This window comes from Tenrec ecaudatus, chromosome 17 (assembly GCF_050624435.1).
Source record: "Tenrec ecaudatus isolate mTenEca1 chromosome 17, mTenEca1.hap1, whole genome shotgun sequence".
NCBI lineage: Eukaryota > Metazoa > Chordata > Mammalia > Afrosoricida > Tenrecidae > Tenrec > Tenrec ecaudatus.
The window spans coordinates 81,320,100-81,336,646 of record NC_134546.1 but is presented as its reverse complement, the minus strand read 5'-3'; the positions used below and the strand labels follow the sequence as shown (position 1 = coordinate 81,336,646).

At 41.0% G+C, this 16,547-nt stretch overlaps 1 pseudogene; it reads right to left on the bottom strand.

Moving 5' to 3' along the window:
* Positions 1 to 10,435: 10,435 nt before the first annotated feature.
* LOC142430542 (inositol oxygenase pseudogene) lies at positions 10,436 to 11,352 on the bottom strand (annotated as a pseudogene).
* Between the last annotated feature and the right edge of the window lie 5,195 nt (positions 11,353 to 16,547).

Below are 16,547 nucleotides of genomic sequence, written 5' to 3'. Positions count from 1 at the left end.
ATTTCATGAAGAAAGCTGACCTCATCTGCTCTATAGCCCTGCTGTTATTCAGAAGTCAGAGTGGGCTGCTCCAGAGAAACCCAATCCAGTAAGAGGCATCAGTGCCCCACGTGGGAAGATGTCTCCCTGTCGTGTCAGTGGCCTGTGTTCATGTTCTCATGCTTTAGGAGACAGAAGACACTGTGTCCTCTGGTGCTGGACTGAGAGATGCTCTGAAACTCCTGCTCTGCTGCTACATCAGGCTGAGGATTTCTGCCCCTCTCAGGAAGGGGGTTCTCTCACTGTGTGTCTTGCACAGTAATACATGGCCGTGTTTGAGTCCTGCAGGCTGCCCCACTGCAGGGACATGGTGCTGATGGAGTTGTCTGTGGAGATAGTGACTTTTCCTTGGAAAGATGGGTTGTACCTGGTGTCAGCGTTATTAGGATAAATCACTCCTATCCATTCCAAGCCCTTTCCAGGTGGCTGCCTAATCCAGTGGATCCAACTTCCAGTAAAGCTGTACTCATATATTTTACAGGAGATTCTCAAAGACTCCAGGGTCTCTTCACCTCTGCCCCAGACTGCACCAGCTGCACCTGAGCTAAGACACCTGTGGAGATAGGATTCAGAGATCAGATATTACACACACACACCACCACCACCACCACCTACCACCCCTCCATTCAAACCCTGTGGCGATCCTGACCTGGGAGAAGAGCAGTGAGGTGATCTAGGGGGAAAGACCCCATCTTGCAAAGAAAATGGAAAGCAATCACACTGTGGCCCCCAGCTGGGTGATGAGGGGGCTTCCCCTGTGGAGGTAGCCTGTAGGTCTAAAATGGATGTCTTCCACTTTGCATATTTCTGCCCTGCCCTCCATGTCAGACTCCTCCAGCCTTATAACCCTGGAAACCCAAGGCAGGGGAGGTGCCGGTCTTGGCACGTCTAGGAAGGACACAGAACCTGATCCTACTAACATCACACAACACACACAACACAACACAACACACACACACACGCACATGCACACACACACACTGGCAGCCACCCACAGAGAGTTTTGAACGGTGGCTCTCCACTGTCAGTCCACACCTGGGAAGTAATGTTTTCAAACCCATTGTGAATCTGCATCTCAAGTAGCCTGGGGCCCTCGCAGACAGTCCCTCCTTATTGTCTGTGGGAATTATGTCCAGGATAGAAATTTCCTCTGTCTCCTTAGTGAAGACTTTGAAGAATCTGATCTCCCAAATGTCACCTTTTGACAGACTCTCAGGTGTGTACTAGCGCCCAGGTCTGCCCTGCGCTTCCTGCAGCCTGAGGAGAGGAAAATCTCAGAGAATGTCAGCTTTACTCGGAGTGTCAGACAAATCTGTGCAGATGAAAGCCAAAGATGAGTGTATCACTCTGAATACTCATGGTCAACCTGGCCCTTGTTACCGCCTCACTGACATTGTAGCTCCGTTCAGAAAAAAAGTTAAAAATCCAATAAAGAGAATATTTCACCTTCACCAGTTTCATAATTAGTCCCTAAATGTTTCTCTGAAATGCTCTGATATAAACTAAATAAAACCATCAGTATGTTAACTTTTCTCTCTCTAAGGAGGCTTTGAGGTTCAGGAAACACAAAGAACCGCTGCCATAACAGCCCACAAAGACAATGTCCTACATCTGGATTTTGAGAGTAGTGACTGGGGACTTTAAACCACATGAGGTGCAGCTAATTGTCTCTCCCTTTCCAGAGTGATGATCAGTTAAGACACATGGAAACCATTCATCCAATGCTGTAATGAATCATGGATATGAGTCTCCTGAATTCTAAGACCAGAAGAAATAGATGATTCCTTGCTATTAGTACTCACTTGTTTGGAAAAGACAGCATTAGAAGGTCTTGGGGTAGAGTGGGATAAAAAAGTGGACACACACACACAAAGAAAAGAAAAATAAAAAGACTAGGCTTCCTGGTTGGGTAGACTTGTGGAAGTCCTGAGACTATGGCTGTCTATTTCAATGTTAAGTCCATAATTGAAAATGGTGAATTGAAATACTCCACTATTTGGTTGCATTATGTTGTTAATTATTTATTGTATTTAAAGTATTAGCTAGAACTTATTTTATATATTCTGAAGAAATAATGTTATGTTCTCTCCACCTGTCTGGTAGCGCATCATACTGTGGTGGCCTGTGTTTTGCTGGCATGCTGGAATATACGTCAGTGTTATATGTAATGCCAGTAGGGTCACCCAAAAGGAGCATATTTCAACAAAGCTTCCAGACTAAGAACAGCCAATACAGGATCCCTCTCCCCTCTTCAGAGGAAGAAGCTGCTAAAATCTTATGCAAACCTTTGAAGCATTGTTGAATACTGACAGCCTAAGCAAAGAAAGTAGGAAATTTTTTAAACTACTCAAGTTTGAGGGCCCTAAATGTGACCGAAGAGAGGCTGATTTCTTGGAGGGGAGATGGCCATGAGGACATGATTTGGGTAAATCCTCTGGGAGTGGAGCCCTCAGCATCTTCAATTACTGATGGGGCATGACTCGAGGTAGAGAGAAACAACTGAGAAAGTCTTCTAAGGACCAGAACTTGGAATTTGCATACTACAAATTTAGGGAACTTGGAAGTGGTCAAAATAAATGAGATGCATGAATATTGATTGGTATTCTAGGCATTAATGAGCATACATGGAATGACTGGTATTGGCCAATGTGATCATAAAATCATAGGATTTACTATGCCGGGAACAGCACAGTCAAGAGAATGGCATGGCATTCATGGCCAGAAAGCATCTTACTAAACCCATCATGAAACACAGTACAGTCTTTGAAAGGATTATAATGGCCTTCAAGGAAATCCAATCAATACAACTATTATCAAACATTACTTGAACAATGCAATTGCCGCCAAGTTTAGCATATCAATCAGTAATGTATAATACTAATAAAAATATTTTAATTTGCTCCTCCCTCCCCACTTTCTGCTGTGGAGATCTCAATTCCATTATTATACATCCCACATGCAATAGGTTTGATTTTACATATTTCTTATATTGTATTCCTATGTCATAAAAATAGCGAAATCCCTTGGGGGAAACAGTGAGATGGAGAAGCATCCCCAGACCACAACAGGAAACCAGCCCTGAAACTGTCCCTCTGCACCTGCCCCTGAGTGTGTCCTGTGATCTGTGGGTCCTGAGCGCCCCCTGCTGCCCAGCTTTCTCCCGGCAGGGAGTTTGTGTCTGGGATCACACTGACTTCCTCTCAAGTTGTCACAGAGTAACAGAGGGTCTTGTCTTCTATTTTCTAACCTTCCATTTGCAGATGAACTGTGTTCTTGTCATTGTCTCTGGGGATGTTGAATCAGCCCTTCACAGAGTCTGCATTGTTCTTAGTGCTGCAATGGCAGTGTTTACACAGGGATATGAACAAAGGCTACATACCAAGGTACTTTTATCCTCCTCTCTTGAGGGGTGATTTAATGTCACAGGAAAGTAAGGCCAATCTCAGGAAGTAATTTTCTTTGTCTGTCATTTCTAAGTGCATTACTGGTAAATAAAGGATTCAGTGAAATATTCCAAGTCACTGCCTCAGTGAGCACAGCTGCCATTCCCCCAGGTTTCCTGACGCTTTCAGGATGTGGGTTTCACAGCGTGTGTCTCACACAGGAATAGGTGGCAGTGTCCTCACGCTTCAGGCTAATAATCTGTAGATGAGCTGTGCTGACGGAGGCATTCAAGGAGAAGACATAACCCTGTGTAAAGCCCTGGACATATATTGACTACCCAGTGTAGGTGTTGATACAGCCCTTCCACGGAAGGTGTTCTTTTATGGGAGCTTGTCAAATTCTATTCATACTGTAGCTGGCGAAAGTGTTTCCAGAAGTCTTACAGGATAACTTTGCCAATCTCCAAACTTTCCCCCCTACGCCCAGACTGCACTAACTGCATCTTGGCATGCACACCAGTGATGAAGTAAACCAGAAGGCACATGCACACCTGTGAGGAAGTAAACCAGAAGGTGAGGGCTCTGGAGCTGCCACAGTAGTCTCTCCATCCCCATATGTTATCTTACCTAAGGTGACTGTCAATAGGAAAATGAAACCCCACAGTTACTCCTTCATGAGTGCACTCTGTTATCAGTGGTTTAGGAGCAACCTAGATGGTAATGTCCTTGCTTAATGCTTCCTCAGGGGAGATGGCTTCAGCTTTCAACTCCATAGGGCACTTGGATGTAGATATAATTCACATTCATGAATGTATTTCTGGTCTACATCAGTGATAAATAATAGGAAGCTTATATAATGCTAGAGCTGTGGTTCTCAACCTGTGGGTCACGACCTATCTGGGGATCAAATGACACTTTCACAGTTGTGGTCTAAGACCATTGGAAAACACATATTTCCAATGTTCTTAGGAACCAAGAGACAGCTCCTCTGTCTCCAGGCAGGACTGCCCGCATGCAGATACACCCACATACCAGTACCCGGCGTGATTACATCATCTTGCCAACCCTATTACATACATCATGTACAAATACAGGTGTATATGACAGTTTTGGCACCATAATGTACTTATATGGATCAGTCATACATGTATAGAGAGCAGCTACTGTGCAGAGAGCAGTTACTCTGTAGAAAGAAGCTGCTGTGTTGAAAGCAGCTACTCTGTTAAAAGCATCTCCTGTGTTGAAAGCAGCAGTATGGAAGGTAAAACAACATTTCATGAATTATAATTACTGGGTAAATGTAAAATCACCAACAACTACAAAAATATATACATATGTACCATGAGAACTTAATCTAGATGCTGATCGGTCTTTTTATATTCAGCTGTGGTTGATGTGAATACTGCCTCCTTCTGATGGTAACAGGTATGTAAAGAAAACAACACAGAATCGTAATCATAGGAAACTTTAATGAACTCTATTGACTGAACTATGCCATCTATCATCTTTTGTATTATTAAAACTATTGTTATATATTATTTTCACTAGCAAACCATTACATGACAATGGATCATGTAGAAAAGAACATTAAGAAAATATAGTAAGGATTTTTTGCAGTATGTTTTTACCTCAATCATTGCAGCAGGAATTGAGAAACCGCAATATGGTATTTGTTGTGAAGTCCTATCAGCCAAATCCATGAAGCCAAACAAACTAAAATGCCTTTTTGATAACAAGCATTGGAGCTTTGCCAGCAAGGATAACAACTATTTTATAAGCAAAGCTGATGGACTCAAGAAAGCCAGACTTGATATTGGTAGCAAGTACCACAAAGAAAAGGTAGCAGCCGTTGAATCTTCATATTTGGTGGCACTCAGAATCTCCAGAGCTATGAAACCTCACACTATCGCTGAGAATTTACTGTTACCAGCCACCAAATACATTGTTGGGTTCTGATCAGAAATGAATTTGTTATGAAATTGAGTGTAATTTCCTTATCTAATGACACTGTCTCCAGAAGAATAGCTGACATGTCTGCTGATATTCTTGATCAGGTAATCCAGGAAATTAAATTCTGCTCCACTTCCAATATTTAGCATCCAGCTTGATGAATCTATGGACGTTGCAAACTGTTCACAATTACTGTTTTACGTGAGGTTTATGAATGACAACACCTTTAAAGATGAGTTTATTTTTTGTAAGCCTCTTGAAACGACAACTGCTGCACTTGAAGTATTCAATACATTTGGTTCATTTCCGAAAGAGCATAAGATCTCTTGGGAAAAGGTTTGTGGTGCTTGCACAGATGGGGTTCCAGTTATGCTAGTATATCGATCTGGATTTCAATGATTGGTACTGAATGAGTCACCAAAATTAATCGGAACTCACTGTATGATTCACTGGCAATTATTAACAATGAAGATGCTGCCACAAGAGTTATAAAAAGTAATGAAAAGCGCCAAAAGTTCTGTCAATTTTGTAAAGGTGAGCACTTTAAACAGTCGACTGTTTTCCCAACTGTGTAACAAGTTAGATACGCCGAGTTATGGTCTGTTATTTCCCATTGAAGTGAGATGGTAGTCAAGAGGAAGAGTTTTAAAACGTGTTTTTGAGCTTCGTGATGAACTCAAAGCGTTTCTCAATCAGATAGCAAGACCATAGTTCGAAGCACCTTTCAGTGATAAAAGTGAACTACAGATATAGCTTACTTGGTTGATGTATTTGTCATCATGAATGAGATCATTTGATCACTTGCAAGGACCAAATGCAACATGCCTCGAATTGTCTGAGAAGATAAAATCATTCCACATGAAATTTCAGCTTTGGCAAAAAAATAATAATTGGTTGAAAATAAAATGTATGTATGGCCTACCTTATCTGCTTTCTTTGAGGAACATTACAATGAACCAGCCAAAAGGACCCCGATGATAATTTCTGTGAAAGAACACTTATACATGCATGCAACTGCTCATGTGTTTGCTGACCCCCTTGAAGTCCCTTGCCTTAGCATCCTGCGTTCCTGCTAATGGTAGCACATTAATATCTCAGGAGGGGTTATAGGCTATGGATAGTTACAAGCAATTGCCAATTTGGAAAATAACTTAAATTACTGAATATGAAACTGATGAATAAATACGAGAGGTTTAACAGAGGTGCAGAACAGAGAAAGAATTTAGCCAGGAATGTGAAGTTGAGAAAGATTTTATTGAGGCAGGGAAAGAACTCCCAGGAGGGAAGGGAAAGCAGAGAAAGGGATGGGGGCATCTTGAGCCCCCGGGAAGGTTCTGAGACCCAAAATATTAGGTCAGGGAAATAGCACCTGGTAGTGAGGCAGTGGCCCTTAAATAGGGTCCAAGCCAAGGACATATGCGTTGATAAGGGGAAGGGAGGTTTTAGTGCTGTAGCTGCAGGATTCTGTGAGTAAATAATCTTGTTCTCAGAAAACTTGCTTCCTGGAACACTGGGGAGAAGAGGCTGTGTTCTGCCCCAGGAGGTAAGCTTTTTGAACTGCTGGAGACAGATGCTTTCCATTTCAGCCAGGTCATTTTTCTTCTCGAGAAGCTGGTAGAGGTGGCTGCCTTGGTTAGGACCCGGCCCAAACAAAATCCACACCTAAGTCACAATAAAGAATTATTTCACAACAGAATTTTAAACATTTTAAAATTATTATCTGTTCTTCTGAGACAGACTATCACTAGTCACAATCACGCCATCTTTTTGACTGAATGATCTTCATCCTTCACCCTCCCATCTCAGAAAGTCTCACTAGTGTTTGATTTTAAAATGTACTCTTATGTTCTGGAGATCAGGAAATTGTAATTAATAATATTGTTGAATTTGATGTTGTAACCAGGATATTGCTATTTTTATTTTATTAACCAGGATGTTATCATCAATCCTGTACCCCGTAGGACTCACTCATTTTAAAGAAGAATAACATTAGTTTTACTTTATGCTTTTGTCCATGCTGGCTTACTACCTAGACAAATGGTAAATGAGCTTTTGCCTTTAAAGATTGACTGAAATATCCACTTAGAACTGCAATCAAAGAGTCACTTTTAGATTCTAGCAGTCCAGTGATAACCAAATAGTCTCTTCTAAATTAGCAAGGCATTATAGTGTCCATCATTTATTTGATGCCACAACACTTCTGCCAAAAGTCGAATGTCTGAAGAGCAAGTTTAAGGCTTAGTCCCCAACCCTTTCATCTCAACCCCCAAAAGAAGAGATTTTAAGGAGGGTAGACTTAAGGGAGTTCCCCTGTAGACATTTAAAGAGAGTGAGCTTAGTCCCCTGTCCTCAATTCTGTCCAGATGGATGAAAATATCCACTCTTGATTACAGAGATATTAATAAAGAGCTTTGCAGAAATGACTATATGTTTAGGTTCTCTGGTGAAAGAAAGCCACAAACAATTCGGTTTATAAATGGCTCTGCCAGTATTTTTCTTTAGATTATCTCAGGCAAAGCTTTCTTGGGGTGTGAGCCTATTCCCACCTCTCCTTTCTCTACCACATATACAGAATGAAATTCTCCTTGTGCTCACTATGATAATTTTGATGGTTTTCCCCGTGAGTAACGTGTTTCAGTTCAGTACTTCAATGTCTTCTTAAGTTGCTCTTTAAAATGTTCTGTTCAGGTCTTCCTTCATCATTTCTTCCGTTTGCTTTACCTACATTTCTACCAGTGGTAGGTATCAGTCTCCTTGATGTTCGCCTCGATCATTCTTTCTTTTCTGTCTTGGGAATGATGTTGCTTTCTTCATACATAATGCTATTGATGCCATTTTACAGCTGATCCAGTTTCCTGTTGTTCGCGTTCAATTAATCATATCTGTACGTGAGATGGTCTTGACATTCATGTGTGATGTACCAAAGGTTATATTTGTGCTCTCATGTCTTTGACTCGTGTCTTCAGCTGCATGGTCCCAGCTTGATTTTGACTGAAAATAACAAGCTCCTCCAAAATCTCTATTATGTTTGGCCTTACATTTTATAATTTCACTTTGGTCAGGGTATACATAACATACAAAGTCAACAACAAAAAGCAAACTCACATCAATGAATTCCTTGAGATAATGTCACAATGAAGTAAATAATCTTGCCCTCAGGTAGAGTACATTGGAGAGTGGATTACCTCTACCCTCTATACAGTCAGTCTAAGGAGGAGCAGTCCCTTAGCGGATTGAGTGTGTGTCCTAGATGGATAGTACAGTACTCCAGGTTGCATACACAAAAGTTGTAACTTAGCCATCTTTCCCAGACTGCCTTGTTTGGAATGGCTAATCTTCTAAGCATGTGTTGACATTTTGCTCCTCTTTGAGCTTCTATAATCCCCCATTCTATTGTGATTAATAAACTTTCAGTTACTCATGAATTTGAAAGGTCCTGTATTCTATGTCTTAGTGATGTAACAACCTGACTGAATATTTAATGCTCTTATGACTTTGTGCTAATAGCATTCCTCATCCACATTATGTATCTGTGGTTTTGTGTCCGCTTTTTGTCCTTATGGCTGAGTAAATGTTGTCCTTAATTTATATTTGGGATTGGGGTCTCTTTTGTACTCTAAAACATTTTCCACAGACGTACTTGATTTTACTTCAGTGAATTACATTGGTTTAAGTCTATATTTATAGCAGCCATTTGTGGTTTTTACAAAGGTATATGTGATTTCCAAATTTCTATCAGAAGGACCATGCTTTCCAACTGCTTTTCTTTCCTCTGTTTCCTAATCTTTCATTCCACTTACCAATAATTATCTATGCTACTTGACTGCATGGTAGGTCAATTTCATACTGAAGTGGTTGGAAGAATTCTTTAATTTCTTCATTAGTGATTGGTGAGTAAATTTGACTCTTCACTGTATTGGCAAGATTTTCTTGTATTTTCACAGTTATTCCATCACAGGGAGCATTGTGGTTCAATATAGTTCTCAACATTTCCATTTGATGAGTGAACAGTCATTCCTCTTGTATTTGTCTATCCTGCGTAGTAAGCCATCTGATTATTTGATTCAATAAGCAACCACCATATTTCTGACTGTACATTTTGCTCACAGCCATCCTAATAGACCTTGGGATGCAATCATCACATACATAGATAGATAATGTCATTTCTTCTTTACCATGTTTCCTCATAACCTCTGCTTCTGTGTTTCTGTCATTTGTAAGACATTCATGTTTGTGATGCATATGGGATTGTTTTGGATTAGGTTCATGAGGATGAAGTTATCTTTGGTATGATAATGTGGCCATTTGGAGGTCAAGATTACAGGATGCATCTGACATCAACAGCTTTACCCCAATCCACCCTTGCTAGCTTAATTTCTCTCTTCTACACAATATGAGAATAGAGGCCAGCAGACAGATAGGATTCTAGTACCCTCATATAATGACAGGCAGGAGCAAAGCATGTTCTTGTAAACCAAGGCCCCTGCCCTTGGAATCTTCTAGACCCAGTGAAACTTGGATGCCAAGATTCATGAAGATCTCCAGAAATACAGGCACTCTTGACTGTTGAAAAGAGACCCATCATACTAGATCCATTCAAGGATGCCACATTGTGTCATTTAAAATGAAGTAAATCAAGCCCCATTTCATTTAGTCCTATTCCCCTCATTGCCATCCTGTAGAACAAATTTTAACTGCTCTGGAAGTCACTCAAGTTTATATATCATTGGTTTCTTCACTTCTTGTCCCTAGTTTGAGGCCCCTTCTTAGAAAAACAGAAAACTTACACCCTTGCTGGTAATTGAAAACTTTTGTAATAAAGCCTATAGTCCCCAATGATGTATAAAAATAGCTTATTGTCACTGTCAATGCTGATGAATGGCAACCATGTAGGACAGAGTATACTGCCCTTATGGTTTTCCAAGATTGTACTTTTTTTTGACACTTTAAGGTCTTTATTGATGCAAACCTGAGCACAGCCAGGTGGGTGTGGTCTATCAAGGAGGTGGAGTGGACCAGGCCTGTCTCCATGATCACAAGGTTGTCTTGGGCATGCAGGATGGTCACCAACTGAGGACTCTGGGGAAGTACTTGCCAATGAGCCCCTGGTAATAGGGGTGCAGTATGTCCACATCAGGCAGGTCTGGGAATTTGATGTAGAGTTCAAACTTGTTGAACTCCTGAACCCGGGGCAGCATGTTCAGGGCTACACAACTGCCGTTAGTCACCACCGGTGTGCAACGCGTAGAAGGAGTGGAACTAGAGGAAATTTGTTGAACTTCATCACTTGGTACATATACTCATCATGGCCCCAGGACATGAGGACATTCCCTAGGCTGCAGTGAGGCTGGTATATCCCAAGCTCAGAGCTGTATAGAGGATCCCTGAGGCCTGGATTGTCTTGGAAAGTTGAGTCGCAGAAGACCACAGAGGCCTGGGGCCAGCAGCCCACAGGATAGGTGTTTCTAACTATGGCCCACTGGGGCTCCCTGGCCAGGGGCAGCACCTTCCACAGGTTATGCAGCATCCCCACCAGGTACAATCAGTCCTTGTGGAGATGTGCCCTCTGGATGCCCTCCACAGTCTGGAAGGCATGGAAGGAGGTAGGGACGTCCACATCCGGGTCCGACTCATCCACCAGCTGGTCCAGCAGGTCTATGGCCTCCAGGACTATCATCTCTTTGGAGGAGCAGGTTCCGAAGTGGGCATGCTTCCCTCTGATGAAGTCCACCGCCTGGTGTGTGTGCATGAGTCTGTAGCTGGCAAAGACGAGGTCCAGGAGCGGGCCACAAGTGTAGTTTCAGAAGATGGCGTTCCCCTTGCCCATTCCGGGCTCCATCTTCAGCTGGCCAACCATTGTGGGTTCCGGGACCTCTTCAAGAGTATGGAGCCAGAGAGAAACAGTGTATCCCACGACAGACCTAGCCAATCTTATGTAATCATCCAAGACTGCAATCCTTAATGGAGTAGTAAGCCCCATCTTTCTCCCCTCTAAAAAACATTGGTATCACTTTTACACTGAATGGACATTTCCATTTTGCTTCAGTGAGCAGTATCATGTACCTTGGGAAACACTGCTGTATGTCTTTATGGGAGCCAACTGTTATCTCTCTGAATCGCAGAAGCTGGTGGTTTTGAAGCCTCCAGCTCATGATAAATGGAGGAATAAGCCCACACTGGAGCACAGCTCCAAAACTGACATCCTTACATGCCTGCCACACTACAGATAATCTCGACCCCAGCAAGTTGATACACATAATGAAGAATTACACAAAGAGAAGATAGTAAGACACACCAAGTCCCTGAATAGGTATTGAGGTGTTAAAGAGATTGAGGGTAAACAGGACACCCTAATCTGGTTACTCTGTTTATATTGAGTAGAGCAAGTATATCCATATGTTCATAATGCAAAATAGAGTAACCTCAATTCACAATGGCCTCAAGGAGAGCCAAGTTTAAGGACCCAGGCCTTCAACTTCTTGGCCCCTCCAAACTTAGCTTCTCAGGACCATTTAGAGCAGTGGTTATCAATCTTCTTAATACCATGACCATTTAATACAGTTCCCCCAACCATACAATTATTTCCATTGCTACTTTATAACTATAATTTTACTACTGTTATGAATCAGGCGACCCCTGTGAAAGTGTCGTTCTACCCCCAAAGGGGTGGCAATCCACAGGGTGAGACCCACTAATGTAGACAGTTTTCATGTCACTCCATATTTCAGCTCACAGTTGCAGAGGGTGACAAGGCTCAGATTCCTGTCTTGACTCTTATCCTAGATCAAGTATAACCAGTGGCTGATGAATGCAAGATGGGAGGTAATATGGCAGACTTCTTTCTCAAGCAACTTGAGACCGACAACTTCCAGAAACACAAGAATAATTGCAGGATTTTGTCTCAAGTCCCCAAACCTTCAGGTCAGATGAGGTGTCCAGGTCCAGAACAAAGCTAAAGACCATTCAGAGAATCCTTTTAAATGATAAGACCACACCCACAAGGAAGCTATCTTCCTCCGCATTGGCTGCTCACAGTAGGTCTCATCATGAAAGAGATGACATTCTATGAACTCTTATCAACCAGGCAGATTCCATCATCATGAACCAATGCCTTAGAATCCTGACTCAGCCATGTTACACAAAGTTTCAGTCATCACACCTTACCCACTGTGATTGAAAGAATATAAAAAATTGTGAGGAATGTGTTGGAGGGTGAGAGTGAATTAAGCAATTGGTTAAGAAATGACTTTATCACCCAGATGCTCATATTTGAAATCTGGTTCAGTCATTGTGGATATTTATCTGTGTAGCTCATTTTCCATAGTTCAAGCTTATGCCCTCTGTGCCTCTTCAAACTTATGAAAAATAGTAGAAGTCCCACTTAGGACTTCTAAGTCCCTCTTTGGACTGGCCATCTTTCCAGGAGTGGATGACCTCATCAAACCCCACCAATCAACTGATAGGTTTGAATATGTGATCTCTCTAGCAGAGAAAGATAAAATTCACCTCCCTTTAAAAGTTAGAGCATTGGAAGTCCTAGAGAGGTCTTCTTAGTCCCATGTGGTAGATGTAAGTCATTAAAGAACACAAAGACGAGTGTTTAATTTCTGCTATAGATTATGAATATACTCTGACACTTATATAATGGTCCAACAGGGAAGAGCTTATGTGGTAAACCAATAATTTGTCACAAATGTAGTTGATTTTTCATAGGTGTCACTGAGTCAGTTCTAGCTCATAGCAAACCTGTGTCTAACAAAAAGGGACATGACTCAGTCCTTTGCCATTCTGACAATGTTCTCATGTTTGAGCCCATTTTTTGCAGCTCCTGCATCTGTCCATCTCATTGAGGAGATTTCTTTATCATACACTTGCCCTAATTTCCCCAATGTGATGTCTTTCTTTAGGGACTGGTCTCTCCTGATAACATGTCCAAAGTAAATAAGCAAAATATCGCCATCTTTGCCTTTAAGGAGCACTGTAGCCATGTTTCTTCAATGGAACATTTGTTTTAACTTTTGGCAGTCCACGGTACTTTTAATGTTCTTTTGCCTTTACTATATTCTAATACGTTGATTCTTCTTCAGACTTCCTTTGTATGCATTGAAGAATGTTCAACTTTCACATTCACAGGCAATTGAAAATACTAAGGTGTACATTTATTCAATTACCTTTTCTTAATTGTGTTTTAAATATATTATCCTGGACTGAATCAATGTCACTATAAACAAAATCATCTTATGCTTCAAAGAGATGATTGATAAAGTTATCTGCCATAAAATAACAAGATGTCTCTAAGGTGAACCAGAGGTGAATAGAATAAACAGAGTAAGGGATGGATGTGGAGCTCATACTTAACCCTAGCTACATTCTAAGAACAGTTAATTCTTCCAAAATTCCCTTTTGAAGGAAATACAGAAGATGTAGTTGCTACAGCAAAGTGTGGTGAAAAAATTAGATGGTATCTATCAGAAAGAATAGTGTCTGGAACCTTAAGTCTTGTTTTCAAACAAGCAGTGATCCAAGTGTACCATCAACTAAGCCCACATGGAAGAATAACACCAACATATGTGATCCAAGGATTGTCAATAGTAACATCCAATTCTGCAGGAGAGAATGGTATAAGAGCTCAAATTTTTTTTCTAATAACCATTGTCTGTGCCTCTTTTTAAAATCATTTTTTTAGGGGCTCATACAACTCTTATCAAAACCCACACGTGCATCAATTGTGTAAAGCACATTTTTACATTCATTGCCCTCATTATTCTGAAAACATTAACTCTTCACCTAAGCCCCTGGCATCAGTCCCTCATTTATCCCCTCCCTCACCACTCCCTCATGACCCCTTGATAACTTAGAAATCACTATTTTGTCATATTCTGCACGGTCCAACGTCTCTCTTCACGCACATTTCTGTTGTCCGTCCCCGTAAGAGGATGTTATATGTAGATCCTTATAACTGGTTCCCCCTTCCCAACCCACCCTGCCTCCACCCTCTCAGTATCACCACTCACACCACTGGTCCTGAAGGGAATAATTTACCCTGGATTCCCTGTGTTTCCAGTTCCTATTTGTACCAGTGTACACCCTCTGTTCTAGCCAGATATGTAAGGTAGAATTGGGATCATGATAGTGTGTATGGGGGTCTGGGGATCATTTAGGAACTATGCTCCATTGTTGCTGCACGACATCCTGTCTGGCTCATCTCCTCCCTGAGACAATGTAAAGGGTTGTCCAGTGGCCTACAAATGGACTTTGGGTGTCCAGTCTGCACTCCTCCCCTCCCCCCGGCATTCAAAGTGATATGATTTTTTGTTCTGATGATGCCTGATAACTGATCCCTTCAACACCTCATGATCACACAGGTTGGTGTCCTTCTTCTATGCAGGCTTTGTTACTTCTGAGCTAGATGGCTACTTGTTTACCTTCAAGCTTTAAGACCCCAGACACTATATCTTTTGATAGCCAGGCACCATCAGTTTTCTTCACCACATATACTTATGCATCCATTTGTCTTCAGCGATCATATCATGGAGGTGAGCACAGAATGATATGATTTTTTATTCTTTGATGCCCGATAACTGATCCATTTGGCACCTCATGATCACGCAGACTGGTGTGCTTCTTCTATGTGGGCTTTGTTGCTTCTGAGCTAGATGGCTGCTTGTTTACCTTCAAGCCTTTAAAACCCCAGATGCTGTATCTTTTGATAGCTGTGCACCATCAGCTTTCTTCATCATATTCACTTATTCACCCGCTTTGTGTTCAGTGATTGTGTCGAGAGGGTGAGGATCATTGAATGTTAGTTTAATAGAACAAAATATTCTTGCATTGAGGGAGTATTTGAGTGGAGACCCAATGTCCATCTGCTACCTTAATACTAAACCTATAAATATATGCACAGAGATGTATTTCCCCATTATCATATATAAATGTATATATAAATATTTACATGCCTTTATTTAGACCTCTATAAATGCCCTTTGCCTCCTAGTTCTTTCCTCTATTTCCTTTGACTTTCCTCTTGTCCGACTATCATGCTCAGTCTTCATTTGGGTTTCAGCAATTCCTCTTGGTTGCATTACCCTTGACCACGCCCTACCAAGTTTTTAAACACTGATTTTAAGAAGGCTATGGATGACAGTCAAAGACCAAAACACATTTGCAGGATTTGTACATGCAATAAGTCTCTGTGATTTCTGTCTGACCATAATTAAGGGATAGGAATAACCTGGCTATCAGTCAGAGATGATGATAGTAGATTGAAATAAAAACTCTGACTTGAATAATTAAAAACATCATTTGCTCTCCCTTTCAGTACTCTTTGATCTTAATCTTGTTTTTCTATACTTTCTGTTTTTGTTTTTTGAATTGCAGTTTGTCCTTGTTGTTGTTATAGTTAGCAGCCATCTTGACTCTTTCATATATTTTTCTATGTAGTTTTGCTATATAGAACCCAGGGTGGGTGACTCTGTAGAAACTATAACTACATTAGGGGTCCTGGAAGGCACAACTTGGGATGTGGGAGCTAGTGGGGAGTTGATATCAAATAAAAGAAGGAAGAAAATGCTTGAAGCTGATTGTGATAGTCACATGACATGACAACTATTGAATGATGTGTCTGGATTATGTCCTAATAAAAGAGTTTGAGGGGGTAAACAAGAAACAGAAAATAACAAATCTCTGGCAGGTGTACCTTAGGATCCTCAAGGTAACATCCTTTTAGTCAACACTTTCAAGAAGTCTTATGCAGCAGATTCATCCAATCCAATGGTTCACTTGATTTCTTGACTTTTGCTTCTGTTGTGGTTTGAAATGAATGACAGCCACTATAATGTTACGATAATTTAAAAGAGTCTTTATTCGGTTATAACCAGACTGCTAGAATTTAAAAGCGATTCTTTGATTGGAGTCCCGAGTAGACATTTCAGTCCATCTATAAAGGAAAAAACTCATTTATCATTTGTCTAGGACTTATGCAAGCATGGACAGAAGCAGAAAGCAATATTAATGTTATTATTCTTTAAAGCTAGTGAGCATTACACAATAAAGCACTGATTATAACATTCTGTTTAATAACATAAAAATAGGAATCTACTGGTTACAACATTAAAAGCAACAATACTATTAATTACAACGTTCTGATCTGGAGAACATGAGTGCATTCCAAAATTA